We start from the raw sequence: 18,523 nt of genomic DNA on the forward strand, positions 1-18,523 counted from the left end.
AGAAACCCATGACCTCAAATGAATCCAGATTGCAAATAATGATTTAATACAGCTTCTTATTTTACAGATGAGGACAGAGAAGTCCAGAGAAACTTACCCATAGCAATGAAGTTACCGAGAGGCACAAATTGGGGTGGCTTCTAGGTGCCTCAACAATAGGTGGCAGTGTGAAAAAATAGAAAGGGACTTTGATGCCAGAAAGACTTGCTCTTGAATACTGCCTTTTACCTTTGTGTGACTGTGTGAAATTTGTTTTCTGTCTCTGATAACACAAACTTTTTAGGGACAGTTGTGATAATTACGGGCAAATAAATGACAGAGCCTAAAAATGTCCTCTATTCTCACTTCAATATTTTCAACCATGCTACGATTTATATTGTAATATTCTATACTACAAATGAAAAAAGTTGAAACAGGTTAGAAGAGCTCAGTAAGTGGATGATCTAAGAACTGATCAGATACATCTGACACAAGGTTCCCTAATTACACTGACCACAGGTCTTAATTAAAAAAGAAAGGGCAGTAGAGAGCTAGTAATGTTATATTTATTTTATGTTTTGCATTGCATTTCCAAAATAATAATCTCATTCAAAGCCCACATCAAACCTATAAAGTAGATTTTATACCCTTGTTTTACAGAAAAGGAAACTGAAGTTGAAGTGTTAAATAACTTGACATGTTAAGATAAATAAAGTCATGTAGCTAGAAATCAGAAAACTAGATTTCATCTCAGATTTTTAGAATTTTAAGTCAAGAATTATTTGAATTACACAGTGATTTCTAACCCAAATATACAATAATATTAGAGCCAGATTGAATCTGTTGTTACTTGGGACAAGTGGGAAAAATATACAGATCCTTACTTCCTGTCTTTTCCTGTCCACTGACTTTTGTTAAATCTCAAAATTGTACTATAAAAACCTGGAAATTATTTAAGAATATGGCAGCATACATTCTTTTGGGTATTTAGGGAAACAAACAGGGCTTATTTTCTTTCTCTCCTGAACCCCTCGGTAGTTATATAAGGTTGAGATGCAGAATTAGTGAGATGCTCACCAAAACTCGATATGTACCCTGTATGTCTAATCCGTGAATATGGCATCTTGGAATATGCATCAGGCCAGGGAGTCTGCTGGCACTCAAGACTCATGAAAGTACTAACAGAAAAACTATCCGGCAGACCACAACATAAACACAGCGTGTGGAAATTACTCAGGATAACTTCCTCCTAGCTACTTTTCAGCTACACAACAATACAATATCAGTGCTTACCTAGTCCTGCTGGAAGTCAGATGAGCTCTGAGTAGTTTCCAACCTCCTCATTCCTAAATTAAGAATCTATCTTCTAACCACAGAAGCCTGCTTACTGTGTTTTCTAGTAGTTAAGAAATTCACACACCCACAGAGGACTAACTACATTTTCCATTTTTCTATTTTCTGTATTACTTCCATAATTATATGTCAGGCCCAATGAGAAAAATACCCTATCTCTCTTTCTGTATCCATTACTATAAAACCTAATAAAGAGATTGACACCTAGCCCCAATTTTTGCACCATTTATCTTTTTATCTGATTGGAATAGCAATATGATTTCTTGGTGGGATATTTTAACATATAAAAAATCATAAAGAAAATCAAAATCCTACTGGAAGAATTCCTATATTAATGTACTTAATTTTAGTACTATTCTATAAACATAAAACCAATTTGTACCTAAAGGTATGTCTGTATAAGTCACTATATTATATTGGATATAGTGCTTGTATTTATTAACTCATGTTATAAACTTGCTCCCAAGTCATTAAATATTAATTCCCAATATGATGTAACTGGTTGAATAATATTCTACCTCATGATTATCTCAAACAATATTTAAGTATTTTCCAATTGTTTGGATTTAGATTCTTTCCAAATGTTTATAAATAACGCTGATATTGATTTATTTGAATGAATAACTGTTTTTTTAAGGGACAATTTTTTTAACACCTTTATTGGAGTATAATTGCTTTACATTGTTGTGTTAGTTTGCTGCTGTATAACAAAGTGATTCAGCTATACGTATACATATATCCCCATATCCCCTCCCACTTGCGTCTCCCTCCCAGCCTCCCGATCCTGCCCCTCTAGGTGGTAACAAAGCACTGAGCTGATCTCCCTGTGCTATGCAGAAGCTTCCAACTAGCTATTTGTTTTACATTTGGTAGTGTATATATGTCCATGCCACTATCTCACTTCATCCCAGCTTACCCTGCCAACTCCCTGTGTCCTCAAGTCCAATCTCTATGTATGTGTCTTTATTCCTGTCCGGCCCCTAGGTTCTTCAGAACCAGTTTTGCTTTTTTTTAAAGATTCCATATACATCTGTTAGCATATGGTATTTGTTTTTCTCTTTCTGATTTACTTCACTCTGTATGACAGACTCTAGGTCCATCCACCTCACTACAAAAAACTCAATTTGATTTCTTTTTATGGCTGAGTAATATTCCATTGCATATATGTGCCACATCTTCTATATCCATGCATCTGTTGATTGACACTTAGGTTGCTTCCATGTCCTGGCTACTGTAAATAGAACTGCAATGAACATTGTGGTACATGACTCTTTTTGAATTATGGTTTTCTCAGGGTATATGACCAGTAGTGGGATTGTTGGATCGTATGGTAGTTCTATTTTTAGTTTTTAAAGGGACCTCCATAATGTTCTCCATAACGGCTGTATCAATTTACATTCCCACCAACAGTGCAAGAGGGTTCCCTTTTCTCCACACCCTCTCCAGCATTTATTATTTGTAGATTTTTTGATGATGGCCATTCTGACTGGTGTGAGGTGATACCTCATTGTAGTTTTGATTTGCATTTCTCTAATAATTAGCGATGTTGAGCATCTTTTCATGCATGTACCTTTTGGCCATCTGTGTCTTTGGAGAAATGTCTATTTAGGTCACGTTTAAGTTTTTACTCTGTCCCCTCAAAGCCTCTTTTCTGGCACCAAATCTTGTGTTCTCTTATCCATTTTGAGTTTAGTTTTGTGTATAGTGTTAGGGAGTGTTCTAATTTCATTCTTTTACATGTAGTTGGCCAGTTTTCACAGCACCACTTATTGAATAGGCTGTTTTTCTCCATTGTATATTCTTGCCTCCTTTATCAAAGATAAGGTGACCATGTATGTGTGGGTTTATCTCTGGGCTTTCTATCCTATTCCATTGATCTACATTTCTGTTTCTGTGCCAGTACCATACTGTCTTGATGACTGTAGCTTTGTAGTATAGTCTGAAGACAGGGAGTCTGATTCCTCCAGCTCCCTTCTTCTTTCTCAAAATTGCTTTGGCTACTCGGGGTCTTTTGTGTTTCCATACAAAATTGTTAATTTTTTTATTCTAGTTCTGTGAAAAAGGACATTGGTAGCTTAATAGGTATTGCATTGAATCTGTAGATTGCTCTGGGTAGTACAGTTATTTTCACAATGTTGATTCTTCCAATCCACAACGTGGTATACCTCTCCATCTGTTTGTATCATCTTTAATTTCTTTCATCAGTGTCCTATAGTTTGCTGCATACAGGTCTTTTGTCTCCTTAGGTAGGTTTATTCCTAGGTATTTTATTCTTTTTGTTGCAATGATAAATGGGAGTGTTTCCTTAATTTCTCTTTCAGATTTTTCATCATTAGTGTATAGGAATGCAAGAGATTTCTGTGCATTAATTTTGTATCCTGCTACTTCTCCAAATTCATTGATTAGCTCTAGTAGTTTTCTGGTAGCATCTTTAGGATTCTCTATGTATAGTAGCATGTCATCTAAAACACTGAAAATTTTGCTTCTTTTCCGATTTGGATTGCTTTTATTTCTTTTCCTTGCCTCATTGCTGTGGCTAAAACTTCTAAAACTATGCTGAATAAGAGTGGTGAGAGTGGGCAACCTTGTCTTGTTCCTGATGTTAGTGGAAACGGTTTCAGTTTTTCACCATTCAGAACGATGTTGGCTGTGGGTTTGTCATTATATGGCCTTTATTATATTCAGGTAAGTTCACTCTAGCCTACTTTCTGGAGGGTTTTTATCATAAATGGGTGTTGAATTTTGTTGAAAGCTTTGTCTGCGTCTATTGAGATAATCATATTGTTTTATCCTTCATTCAGTTAATATGGTGTATCACACTGATTGATTTGAAAATATAGAAGAATCCTTGCATTCCTGATATAAACCCCACTTGATCATGGTATATGATCCTTTTAATGTGCTGCTGGATTCTGTTTGCTAGTATTTTGTTGAGGATTTTTGCATCTATGTTCATCAGTGATATTAGTCTGTACTTTTCTTTTTTTGTAATATTTTTGTCTGGTTTTGGTATCAGGGTGATGGTGGCCTTGTAGAATGAGTTTCAGAGTGTTCCTCCCTCTACTATACTTTGGAGGAGTTTGAGAAGGATAGGTGTTAGCTCTTCTCTAAATGTTTGATAGAATTTGCCTGTGAAGCCATCTGGTCCTGGGCTTTAGTTTGTTGGAAGAGTTTTAATCACAGTTTCAATTTCAGTGCTTGTGATTGGTCTGTTCACATTTTCTATTTCTTCCTGGTTCAGACTCGGCAGGTAGTGTGAAGCCATCTGGTCCTGGGCTTTAGTTTGTTGGAAGAGTTTTAATCACAGTTTCAATTTCAGTGCTTGTGATTGGTCTGTTTATATTTTCTATTTCTTCCCGGTTCAGTTTCAGCAGGTTGTGCTTTTCTAAGAAATTGTCCATTTCTTCCAGGTTGTCCATTTTATTGGCATATAGTTGCTTGTAGTAATCTCTCATGATCCTTTGTATTTCTGCTTGTCAGTTATCACTTCCCCTTTGTCCTTTCTAATTTTATTGACTTGAGGCTTTTCTCCTTTTTCTTCATGAGTCTGGCTAATGGTTTATCAATTTTATCTTCTCAAAGAACCAGCTTTTAGTTTTATTGATCTTTGTTATCATTTCCTTCACATCATTTTCATTTACTTCTGATCTGACCTTTATGTTTTCTTTCCTTCTGCTAACTTTGGGTTTTTTTTTGTTTTTCTTTCTCTAATTGCTTTAGGTGTAAGGTTAGGTTGTTTATTTGAGATTTTTCTTGTTTCTTGAGATAGGATTGTATTGCTATAAACTTCCCCCTTAGAACTTCTTTTGCTGCATCCCATAGGTTTTGGGCTGCTATGCTTTCATTGTAATTTTTTCTAGGTATTTTCTGATTTCCTCTTTGATTTCTTCAGTGATCGCTTGGTTATTTAGTAGTATATTGTTTAGCTTCCATGTGTTTGTATTTTTTTCACATCATTTTCATTTACTTCTGATCTGACCTTTATGTTTTCTTTCCTTCTGCTAACTTTGGGTTTTTTTTTGTTTTTCTTTCTCTAATTGCTTTAGGTGTAAGGTTAGGTTGTTTATTTGAGATTTTTCTTGTTTCTTGAGATAGGATTGTATTGCTATAAACTTCCCCCTTAGAACTTCTTTTGCTGCATCCCATAGGTTTTGGGCTGCTATGCTTTCATTGTAATTTTTTCTAGGTATTTTCTGATTTCCTCTTTGATTTCTTCAGTGATCGCTTGGTTATTTAGTAGTATATTGTTTAGCTTCCATGTGTTTGTATTTTTTACAGATTTTTTCCTGTAATTGATATCTAGTCTCTTAGCATTGTGGTTGGAAAAGATACTTAACACGATGTCAATTTTCTAAATTTACCAAGGCTTGATATGTGACCCAAGATGTGATCTATCCTGGAGAATGTCCTGTGTGCACTTGAGAAGAAAGTGTATTCTTGTTTTTGGTTGGAATGTCCTATAAATATCAATTAAGTCCATCTTGTTTAATGTATCATTTAAGACTTATGTTTCCTTAGTTTTTTTTCATTTTGGTTGATATGTCCATTGGTGAAAGTGGGGCTACAGTCCCCTACTATTATTGTGTTACTGTTGATTTCCCTTTTTATAACTGTTAGCATTTGCCTTATGTATTGAGGTGCTCCTATGTTGGGTGCATAAATACCTACAATTGTTTTATCTTCTTCTCTGATTGATCCATGATCATTATGTAGGGTCCTTCTTTGTCCCTTGTAATAGTTTTTATTTTAAAGTCTATTTTGTCTGATATGAGAATTCCTACTCCAGCTTTCTTTTGATTTCCATTTGCAAGGAATATCTATTCCATCCCCTCACTTTCAGTCAGTACGTGTCCCTAGGTTTGAAGTGGGTCCCTTGTAGACAGCATATATACAGGTTTTGTTTTTGTATCCATTCAGCCAGTCTATGCCTTTTGGTTGGAGCATTTAATCCATTTACATTTAAGGTAATTATCGATATGTATGTTCCTATTACCATTTTCTTAATTGTTTTGGGTTATTGTAGGTCTTTTCCTTCTCCTGTTTTTCCTGCCTGGAGTAGTCCTTTAGCATTTGTTGTAAGGCTGATTTGGTGGTGCTGAATTCTCTTAGCTTTTGCTTGTTGGTAAAGGTTTTAATTTCCCCGTCAAATGTGAATGAGATCCTTGCTGGGTAGAGTAATCTTGGTTGTAGGTTTTCCCTCTCATAACTTTAACTGTCCTGCCACTCCCTTCTGGCTTGCAGAGTTTCTGCTGAAAGATCAGCTCTTACCCTTATGGGGATTCCCTTGTATGTTATTTGCTATTTTTCCCTTGTTGCTTTTAATATTTTTTTTGTATTTAATTTTTGATAGTTTGATTAATATGTGTTGGCATGTTTCTCTTTGGATTTATCCTGTATGGGACTCTCTGCACTTCCTGGACTTGACTGACTATTTCCTTTCCCATATTAGGGAAATTTTCAACTATAATCTCTTCATATATTTTCTCAGTCCCTTTCTTTTTCTCTTCTTCTTCTGGGACCCCTATAATTGAATGTTGGTGCGTTTAATGTTGTCCTAGAGGTCTCTGAGAATGTCCTCAATTCTTTTCATTCTTTTTTCTTTATTCTGGTCTGCAGTAGTTATTTCCACTATTTTATCTTCCAGGTCACTTATTAGTTCTCTGCCTCAGTTATTCTGCTATTGATTCCTTCTAGAGAATTTTTAATTTCATTTATTGTGTTTTTCATCATTGTTTGTGTCCTATTCAGTTGTTCTAGGTCCTTGTGAAATGTTTCTTGTATTTTCTCCATTCTATCTCCAAGATTTTGGATCATCTTTACTCTCATTACTCTGAATTCTTTTTCAGGTAGACTGCCTATTTCCTCTTCATTTGTTTGGTCTGGTGGGTTTTTACTGTGCTCCTTCATCTGCTGTGTATTTCTCTGTCTTCTCATTTTACTTAACTTACTGCACTTGGGGTCTCCTATTCTCAGGCTGCAGGTTCATAGTTCCCAATGTTTTTGGTGTCTGCCCCCAGTGGGTAAGGTTGGTTCAGTGGGCTGTGTAGGCTTCCTCATGAGGGGACTGGTGACTGTGTTCTGGTGGATGAGGCTGGATCTTGTCTCTCTGGTGAGCAGGACCGCATACGGTGGTGTGTTTTGCGGTGTCTGTGAACTTCGTATGATTTTAGGCAGCTTCTCTGCTAATGGTTGGGGTTGTGTTCCTGTCTTACTAGTTGTTTGGCATAGGGTGTCCAGCACTGGAGCTTGCTTGTTGTTGAGTGGAGCTGGGTCTAGTGTTGACACAGAGATCTCTGAGAGAGCTCTTGCCAATTGATATTACATGGGGCTGGGAGGTCTCTGGTGGTCCAATGTCCTGCACTCAGCTCTCCCACCTCAGAGGCTCAGGCCTGACACCTGGCCAGAGTACAAAGACCCCATCAGTCACAGGGCTGAAGTGCCTTCAGAGTCGTAGAAGCTGGCCTGTAGTGGCTCTCCATCTGTGCTGCCCATTAGAATCACCTGCTTCTTCCTTGTTTTGTCCCAAAGGTAGTGTTCCACAGAGAAAAACAGCAGCCTTGAAAATAGTCACAGCTCTGAGATGGCTTTTTCTTCCCCTTTGTTTTTAGTCTTGTTTCTCTTGCTCACAGGGGGCCACATGCTGAGTCTTGCACCCAGCTTTTCCGACCGGAGTTCCTAGTGTGTAATGGCTGCCACCAACACCTCAGCTCCAGTGGGCCGTGTGCAGAAGTGTGGCAAAAGACACTGCAATCCAAGATGGCAGCCAGGGACCATGTGCAGAGGGGCTGCACATGACCTGAATAACTTTTGATATGTCTCTGCCTGATTCCTTAGGAAGGGGTTACAGAAATAAAAGGCTCACAGAGCATTACTCCTTAATACATCTCTAGAAATATTTTGGCACAAATAGTTTTCTAGAAGGCTATGGAAACTTATACACAAATCTGCCTCTCTTTTTCTGATTGTTATAATAATGCCAATGTCGTTCTTGTGTAGTTTAGAAAGCACAGGAAAAAATAGAGAAAATATGAACTATGCATTTCTTCAGAAATTACTATAGAGCCATTATCTTCAGATGCATATATATGGATGAATATAAAGCTAATGATGGATACATGTACTTAGATAGCTAGAGAGAATTAAAGACATATAAACATTTGATCTTACTATAGAACTGAGTTCCTGATTCTTTCGTTTAATACTATAACATGTTCATTCTCTTTAATGTTTTGTAAAACATATATGAAGTGTGAATTACTACACATTTTTCAAGTTAATTATTCTAAATATTTATCAATACTCTAAATAACTACCAACAATTTTAGTCCATTTCATGGTTTTATTTTTACAGTAAACCCCTCTTTAAAAATATTTTATGAATGTATTTTGTATTATGAAGATGTTACTTTAATTTTATTTTATGATTCATTTCACATTTACTCCATGTAAAGATAGATGATGTCAACTTATGCTCATATAAACAGAAGTGCTTTAATGCTATTTATTCTCTTTCATAGAATTGTTTATGATTTATTTATCTGCATGGAACTACTCCTGCTGATCAGAGAGAATGTTACTGTGAGTTTATTTAAAGACATTGTAGTTTTACTTAATGTGTGTGCGTGTGCACATGCATGTATTTAGGGAAATATCCTTTCTCTACATTACAACATTACTGCCCAGTCTGGGTGTGGCTAAGCCTGAAAATTTTCCCTAAAAATGAGTAAGAAACAGAACAAAACAAGTGAAAGCATCGCATGAACTCATCAGAAATTTTAACTTCCAATCAATCTGTTCTTTATGGTAAGTGAAATTCCTTCATTTTTTTTTTTGGATCCAAAAAGTATGTTTTATGCATCGTATAATTATTAACTCTTCATCTAAATTAAAGATACTTAAAAGCAGGACCTGTGTTTTATAACTCTTTACATCTCCAAGGATCTGGAACAGTGCTCTGCTCATAAAAGTTCTTCAACAAAAATTTGTATTGATTACCATGATAAAGTACATTGCTAAGTTTATTCACTGGAAGAAGAGGAAAGAGAAAAACTGTTCTTTTGCCTGTCCATAATGCTCATGCTTTATAGATTTCAGTCAAAATTTCTCACAGTCCCCACCTTTCTATATTGTGTAACTCAAGAAACACAGTTATTGAGCATCTATGTACACTGTGCTACATGACCTTTATATCTGGGCTCAGTATTTCTTAGCTTTTTTTAAAAAAAAAACTTAGAATAGAAAACTGCAATAACTTTGGTGTGGGAAGACAAGAATAAGGCCTATTTTATAGGTTTGACTATTTGTTTTAAAGGAAGAGAAATGTACTATATTATGAACATACTTGGCCTGAAATATAGATGAAAATGGGATAGAGAGGACCTTTTGTATACTGTATTCCAAAATGGCAAAAGGCAAGTGATGCAATGATATTGAAAGAAAATACAAGGACTTTAAATTAAAAGTGCATGTCAAAAAAACGGCAGTGATTCAAATACGAGAAGAAGAACAGATAGATTGTTTTGAGCATGTTTATAGCATAGAGAAACAAAACAATAAATTTTAGAAGGCAGATCAAAGAATAAAAGGCTTAGCAAGGCACAGACATTTGCTTTAAAAATAATATTTGAAGGATACTGAAGAAAATAATATGCGGGAAATTGATGAAAATAACATTCAAAATTACAATGATGCAATGAAATGATATTTTGCACTTAAGAAACTAATACTGGGATTTCCCTGGTGGTGCAGTGGTTAAGAATCCTCCTGCCAATGCAGGGGACACGAGTTCGAGCCCTGGTCCGGGAAGATCCCACATGCCGTGGAGCAACTAAGCCCGTGTGCCACAACTACTGAAGCCCACGTGCTAGAGCCCGTGCTCCAAAACAAGAGAAGCCACCACAATGAGAAGCCCACGCAGCGCAACAAAGAGTAGTCCCCACTCGCCGCAACTAGAGAAAGCCTGCGTAGCAAAGAAGACCCAAAGTAGCCAAAAATAAAAATAAAATAAATAAATAAATTTATTTAAAAAAAAAAAACTAATACCAAGGAGAAGAGAAAATAAATGAGTAGGATGAAATATATTCTTAAACTAAAGCACCTGTAAGTCTCTACCTCACTTTGCAATATGAAGAAGCATATTGATATAATGTTATAATAACAACCAGATTTCAGCCAGGATCCCTTTCAGGGGCTGAAAAACTTCATGCAACTAATGATAAAATTTGTAATTAATGTACATAGCAATTTCTTTTAATAACTGAGAAAGTCCATGCAACCAAAATAGAAATAGGGATTGGTATTTGGTTGTGGTATTATATTTTAAGAATGTTAAATTAATTTTCTCTTAAATGATGGCAAAAACATATCCTAGTAAATGATTTATAACTATTTTTTACTTTAGTTTGCTTTAATTAAATAAGATTAATCTTTTAAAAATTGATTTGTAACAAAGTTACTATGCAAAGAAAATACAATTAATGTCATTGAAGTCTACTTTACAGAACATTTTTGCCTGTGCAGGATGAAGTCCATGATTCCTGTGGGAAGTATGCAGAATATAAGTGGAAGTGTGGTGCACATACAATCAGCAATACATTCAGGTAAAGCATTAATATGCTTTGCATTACTAGCAGAATCTTTGAAAATGTATGTTATTCTAAAAGCAATGTGCTGCTATGATAAACAAATTCCCTCTTACTCATTAAATACACATATGTATGTATGGGACATATAAATGTAGAGACCAATCACCAAGCATGGTTTTATAAGGGCCATTTTTCTATTACTGTAAAAGGGGCTGTGCTGGGCACAAATTTAGTTACTCCGGATTATCTCTCAAAGTGCTGCCACCATTCACACTACCACTGCTTGAGTGCATATCATCATTTCTCTCCTATACTATTTTTCTCCATTCCTCATTATCTCTCAGTAAATTTAGAAGTGCAATCTGTGCAACTACTCTGCTAAAAATCTCTATGTGGATTACCACTGCCTTAAGTATAAAGTTTAAATTTAGTACATGTTACTAGATTTTTCTTCATCTTGTTCCTGCATTCTATTCAAACTCTGTGACTACCATTCCTACCATGTATCCTGTGACAGTTATACTTCACAAATTATGGTTCACCAAATATCCCATACTTTTCCATAGTACCATACGTTTGCAAATACAGCTTGCTGTGCCCAGATCACCATTCCCCATATTATCCATCAATTTAAATCTACTATTCTTTAAATATAAGTCCCCATCTTCTTCTCCACCAAGCCTTTTGTGACCACTCAGTTCTCCCCTATTCCCAACAGACATACCTAAATCCATTGAGTGCCTTTCTTCTACACCTCATTAATAACATCTGCACACTATTAAAGTTGCTGATGTATTTATTTTCTGATTTCAAAGATAATTTCCTTACTTATCTCCAATCCTTTGACAACTTTCTAAAAACTATGAGTCCCAGGTTCCACATATGTTGGACAGAACCAATCTCATTGTTGTGATGATGAGACAAAATGAGGCATGTAAAATAAATTTTCCATAAATGAGTGATTTCCCCCTCCTATTACCTTTTATTTCATTTCCACCAGAATCAGAGTTCTTTAGGAATCTAATTCATTAACATATTTTCAAGATTTGGAAAAGTCCCTAGCAGGGACTTGGGATAATATTGATGAGAAAAGAAGAGAACAGGATTAACTGAGGGAGGAAGAAAGAGAGCTACAAAAAGAATTACAGCTTGAACCAGAGTAGGAAGGTCAAGAGTAGCCCAAGCTCATGTGAAGAGTAGGACTCCTAGACTTCATAATCCACTCTTCTCTCTTGCCAGAGACCTGTTGTCATTGACATGAAGGACAACAAGCATCCTCTCATGTTGTTCAGCTCTGCGGCAGCAGATTCTCACTCTTGCTCTTAAACCATGTTTTCTCAGATATTTGAGGTTTGGGGAGGTAAGTCACTGTCCTCTGACCCAGACATGTTATACCTCATGAAGCCAAAATTGAAATATAATCCATATAAGTATTTTCTACTCCATCTATTGTCTAGACTTATGTTCTGATTATTTTATTTTGTTATAACAGTGTTTTTACACATATCTTACCTAATGTAACACTGCTGTATAATGTTAGTTTGGGGTGTAATGAATTTATACTGTTCACTTCCTTCCAATTACCTTACAAACTTTTGCTTTATTAGTTTTGTAATTATTTTCTGTAGCGGGAAATAAATGGAGGTGAAACCCTGTTTTCACTATTTTATATATGCACAGATTTGAACAGGGTTTAAATGAAACGTATGCTCATTTTTTCCCCAGATTACAATATTTTATCTTTAAAACAAACGAACAGCCACAAAAAAGAAACCTGACATAAATAACAGTACTAATAGTAATAATAATGTCCTCAGTAAATTTCCTTTGGTATCCCAGGGTTCTATTTTGTTTTGTTTTGTTTTGTTTTTAGTATGTGCTTTATATTTGGGTTCTTGGTATATATTTCCAAAGGGTGTACTTGAACGAGGACATTTTTAAGTATCACAGAGAAGCCAAAGCCATACTATAAACCTTAGTATATGCCTTATATTTATCTAACTTGTTGAATTGATAAACTCAGGTCACTTCTTCCCAAAGTTCTCAATACGTCTCATCATGATCATTACTCCTTATAGTATTTATTCTCACATCACATTCTAACTGTGGAAGTACTCACACACAGCCTATTCATTAACCCCAGCTACTAGAAGCTGAGGTTTGTTAGATGGCAGAAACATACAATTTCTACAGAAGGTCTGGCTAATTTTAATTAAACAAGTTTTATGTATTCATCATATTTAACATCTGCCCCCTCTCCAAATCAGTCTAGTGTGATGGATAAGCTCTAGGACTTAAGGTAGACCTAAATGTGAGGTTTGCCTAGTAACTAACCCATTCTCTCCCTCAATGTTTCTATTTGTAATTAACCCATTCTCTCCCTCAGTGTTTCTATTTGTAAACTGGTGAAAAACCTAGTTCCTGAGGATTACATGCAAAAATATATGTAAAATATTTTTCAGAGACTTTGGGTATATGTATGCCATTCTGAATTCTCAGATGCCATTTTTAACCAGTTCAATTCTCATTTGTATATATTATAATGAACTCATCAGCTTCACATACATGTTACATCATAGGTACAAAAACCATAAGTCATTTATAAATGAAATAGTCAAGAATAGCTTTATTTGAATGAAGACTAGGAGTTCCACTTGACTCGTGTGGTAGAGAGGTATGCTGTCACAGAGTGTGCCATAGTCAAACCCAGTGCATTGAGTCAGCAGAAGCAGGAGATGCAGTGGGGTGGGGATGGTGCTGCTCATCAGTTATATCTACTATAACATGTGGTGGTGAAGATCTCGTCAGGCTCAAAGAGTTATTGAGTTATTACCACACATATTGCCATGTTGCCTGTCCCCCTTTATGTTCATCATTGTCTATACAACATAATTAAGGGAAAGGAAAATTTGTCACATTAATATTATAAGCACAGATTTCCTGCCACTATGTTTTAATTTAAACTCTATTTATGAAGGAGGCCCCATATATTTTACCATCTTCTTCCCTAATATTAATATATTTTATTTTGCAACCCAATTTGACCCCAAGGTTGAGAAGACTGTAATTATTCAATCTTCTGTATCTTAAAGTAAGATAAATTTCATAGATTTTTCTTGAATATTTTTTCTTTAACTTTCAAAATTTTCTTTAATATTCCTGACTTCCCAATATTTTCCTCTCTGGTTAACTCTGATAGAGTCTTAACTTCTCAAGCTTCATAGCAAAAGAAAATATTAAAGAAAAAATAGTTGCAGCCACTTTGAAGGAGTGTTTGGAGTTACAGATCATCACCGAGATTTTTTTTTAAACCAATTTATGACAACATTCAATTTATTCATGTCTTTATGGTTCCAAATATACTTTCAATTTTATCTGAACCTGAAAACAAGCAAGTCCACCCATCAATTTAAATCATTCTGTAAGGGAAGAGAGAAATCAAGATACACACACATGGATTACTTGTTGAATATCAATTAAGTAAAAGTTATTTTGATTGTTATATTGCAAATATGCTAATAATAAATAAAAAGGAAAAATGCATATTGTTTGAATGTCTTCTTCCAATAAATTGGTACTAAAATACTTACCTACTATATTAGCCTGCTCAGGCTGCTGTAACAAAATACCATATACTGTGTTACTCAAACCACAGAAATTTATTTTCTCACAATTCTGGAGTTTAGAAGTCCACGATCAAGGTGCCAGCAAGGCTGGTTACTGGTGAAGTCTCTCCCCTGTTCTTGCAAGGGAGCCTTCTCATAGTGTCCTCATATGTACTTTTCTTGGTGAGTGCAGAGAGAACTATTTGAAAACCTCTTTTTTTTTTTTTTTCATAAGGACACCACTTTCAGTGGATTAGGTTCCCACTCTTATGACCTTATTAAACCTTAATTACCTCCCTAGAGGCACTATCTCCAAGCACAGTCACATTGGGTGTTAGGGCTTCAATGTGTTATTTTTGAAAGAACACTATTTAGTCCATAACAGTTACACAAGTAACTCCGTGTTTATAACATCCAAATATGATATTCTTCAGAACTGTTATAGCATTGTTCTTACTACACATAAATTCAACTGTAGTTATACTGCTTTGCTTTGTTTTTTTGTATGTATATCTAGGTATATTTTAGGGCTCATGAAGAAAGTAGTATCGATATTTGAATCTCTGTAATCTCCAGAGTTTAACAAGAGTCAAATACTAAGTATCTATAGTCCTTTCCTGCCAAAAAAATCTACTTTAAGAAGTTGTACTTTTAATAAAGAAACAGAAATGTTGCTGAGGGAAAAATTCCTGTAAAATCAGAAGACACCCCATTACCTGAAAATGTTAAACACAAAAATCTTTGTGAAGCCATTGATTTGCCTATTGTGCCTTGTCCTCATGTCTATTCATTTAGACATTTAATTGACTTTATTGGTTCTCCCACATACTAAAATTGGTCTCTTGATTGCATTATTTCTAATAAAATGTATACAGCTTTAAATACAAACAGATTTAATAGAAAAATTGGACAAGAGAAACATATACAACTGAATAAATATCCAGAAAACTTAAATTATAAATCCATAATTGAGTTTGAAAATTAAATGACACAGCACCAACTTTATGGCCATACCTGTTAACCGGTTATATAAGATGGTGGGTAGTATCTGTGGACTTCTGAAATAGGCTACAAAATTGGCAATGGGGCAACAACTAGTTACTTATTATAACTTCCCTGTTTCTAAAGATTTGTAAGTTTTTACTCTGAAGAGACACCTAGAATGAAAATAATATGTCTGGTAGAAAGCCAATATTTGAAAATACTATGTGCAAAAGATGGAAGAAGTGTCCATCTCCAAAGATAAATTTTTAGAAAATGCTGCTAACCAAAAATAACAGCTTTAGGAAATCTAGAGTAGAGAATAAGTTGATGATTACTCAACATGCTGAGTGATAATGAAGGAGATTATCCCTAAATGGTAAGAATAACTAATATAATGCTGATGTATTATGAGGCATAAAATTTCCTTCAAACTAAAATGTGTGAAACAAACATGTATTAAAAGAAATTGAACATGTATGAACATGCTTGAGTCGGAACATGTATAAAGAGAAAATACCTATAAATTTTAATGATACTCTGTATTGTTTCAAGAAATTGTTATTCAAGTATCAAAAGAACTTTATATCATATCAAAGAAATACTACATTAAGTATGATGATTAATGGAAAGAGGCTTCTCAAAATATGCCACAGAAACCAGTCTTTGGACTTATTCTTGTAAAACTTTTTTTTTTAAATAGATGACTTGGATGAAGACTCAGAAGCCAGCCTTGAAAAGATTATACTATGCTACAGGAATAACTACCACCACATTGCATAAAACAATTTCTAAAATAGTGCAGTAATATGCCCTGACATAGGAAAATGGGAAGTGTTGCATTCGTGTTTAAAAAATCAACTGCAAATAATGTGTGTGTGTCTCTGTGTGGGTGTGGTGACGGGGAGGGAGGATTCAGGAGTCAGAGGGCAGCCTGGTTGAATAATAATTCAGACAAAATTAAATGAAATAAACCCAAAGTCTATTTTGAGCCCCAAGAAAACAAGACTATTTAAACAATAATACAAAATATGGTCTTCAGGAGACCTTCAAGATGGCGGAAGAGTAAGACGTGGAGATCACCTTCCTCCCCCAAAATACATGAAAAATACATCTACATGTAGAACAACTCCTACAGAACACCTACTGAATGCTGGCAGAAGACCTCGGACCTCCCGAAAGGCAAGAAACTCCCCACGTACCTGGGTAGGGCAAAAGAGAAAAGAAAAAACAGAGACAAAAGAATAGGGACGGGACCTGCACCAGTGGGCGGGAGCTGTGAAGGAGGAAAGCTTTCCACACACTAGAAGTCCCTTCACTGGTGAAGATGGCGGGTGGTGGGGGTGGGTGGGGAAGCTTTGAAGCCACGGAGGAGAGCTCAGCAACAGGGGTGTGGAGGGCAAAGCGTAGAGATTCCCGCACAGAGGATCGGTGCCGACCAGCACTCACCAGCCCGAGAAGCTTGTCTGCTCACCCACCGGGGTGGGCGGGGGTCGGGAGCTGAGGCTCGGGCTTCGGTCGGATGCCGGGAGAGGACTGGGGTTGGCGGCGTGAACACAGCCTGAAGGGGGCTAGTGCACCACAGCTAGCTGGGAGTGTGTCCGGGAAAAAGTCTGGAACTGCCGAAGAGGCAAGAGACTTTTTCCTGCCTCTTTGTTTCTCAGTGTGCGAGGAGAGGGGATTCAGAGCACTGCCTAAACAAGCTCCAGAGATGGGCACAAGACGCGGCTATCAGAGCAGACACCAGAGACAGGCATGAGACGCTAAGGCTCCTGCTGCAGCCACCAAGAAGCCTGTGTGCAAGCACAGGCAACTATCCACACCTCCCCTCCTGGGAGCCTGGGCAGCCCGCCACTGCCAGGGTCCCGTGATCCAAGGACAACTTTCCTGGGAGAACACATGGCGCGCCTCACGCTATTGCAACGTCATGCCGGCCTCTGCCACTGCAGGCTTGCCCCACATCCGTACCCCTCTCTCCCCCCGGCCTGAGTGAGCCAGAGACCCCGAATCAGCTGCTACTTTAACCCCGTCCTGCGTGAGTGAAGAACAGACGCCCTTAGGCGACCTACATGCAGAGGCAGGGCCAAATCTAAAGCTGAACCCCAGGAGCTGTGCGAACAAAGAAGAGAAAGGGAAATCTCTCCCAGCAGCCTCAGGAGCAGCAGATTAAATCTCCACAATCAACTTGATGTTCCCTGCATCTGTGGAATACAAGAATAGACAACGAATCATCCCAAATTGAGGTGGTGGACTTTGGGAGCAATGATATATATATATATTTTTTTCCTTTTTCTCTTTTTCTGTGTAGATGACAGGATATTGGTGCTCTGCCAAGGTGTCAGACCTGTGCCTCTGAGGTGGGAGAGCCAGGTTCAGGACATTGGTCCACCAGAGACCTCCCAGCTCCACATAATATCAAATGGTGAAAATCTCCCAGATATCTCCATCTCAACACCAAGACACAGCTCCACTCAATGACCAACAAGCTACAGTGCTGGACACCCTATGCCAAACAACTAGCTAGACAGGAACACAACCCCATCCATTAGCAGAAAGGCTGCCTAAAATCATAATAAGGTCACAGACACCTGAAAACACACCACCAGACACAGGCCTGCCCACCAGAAAGACAAGATCCAGCCTCATCCACTAGAACACAGGCACTAGTCCCCTCCACCAGGAAGCCTACACAACCCACTGAATGATCCTTAGCCACTGGAGGCAGACACCAAAAACAATGGGAAATACGAACCTGCAGCTTGCAAAAAGGAGACCCCAAATACAGTAAGTTAAGCAAACTGAGAAGACAGAGAAACACACACAGGATGAAGGAGCAAGGCAAAAACTCGCCAGACCTAACAAATGAAGAGAAAATAGGCAGTCTACCTGAAAAAGAATTCAGAGTAATGAGAGTAAAGATGATCCAAAATCTTGGAAATAGGATGGAGAAAATACAAGAAACGTTTAACAAGGATGTAGAAGAACTAAAGAGCAAACAAACAATGATGAACAACAAAATAA

Source organism: Physeter macrocephalus, chromosome 8 (assembly GCF_002837175.3).
Source record: "Physeter macrocephalus isolate SW-GA chromosome 8, ASM283717v5, whole genome shotgun sequence".
In the NCBI taxonomy this organism is placed as follows: Eukaryota; Metazoa; Chordata; class Mammalia; order Artiodactyla; family Physeteridae; genus Physeter; species Physeter macrocephalus.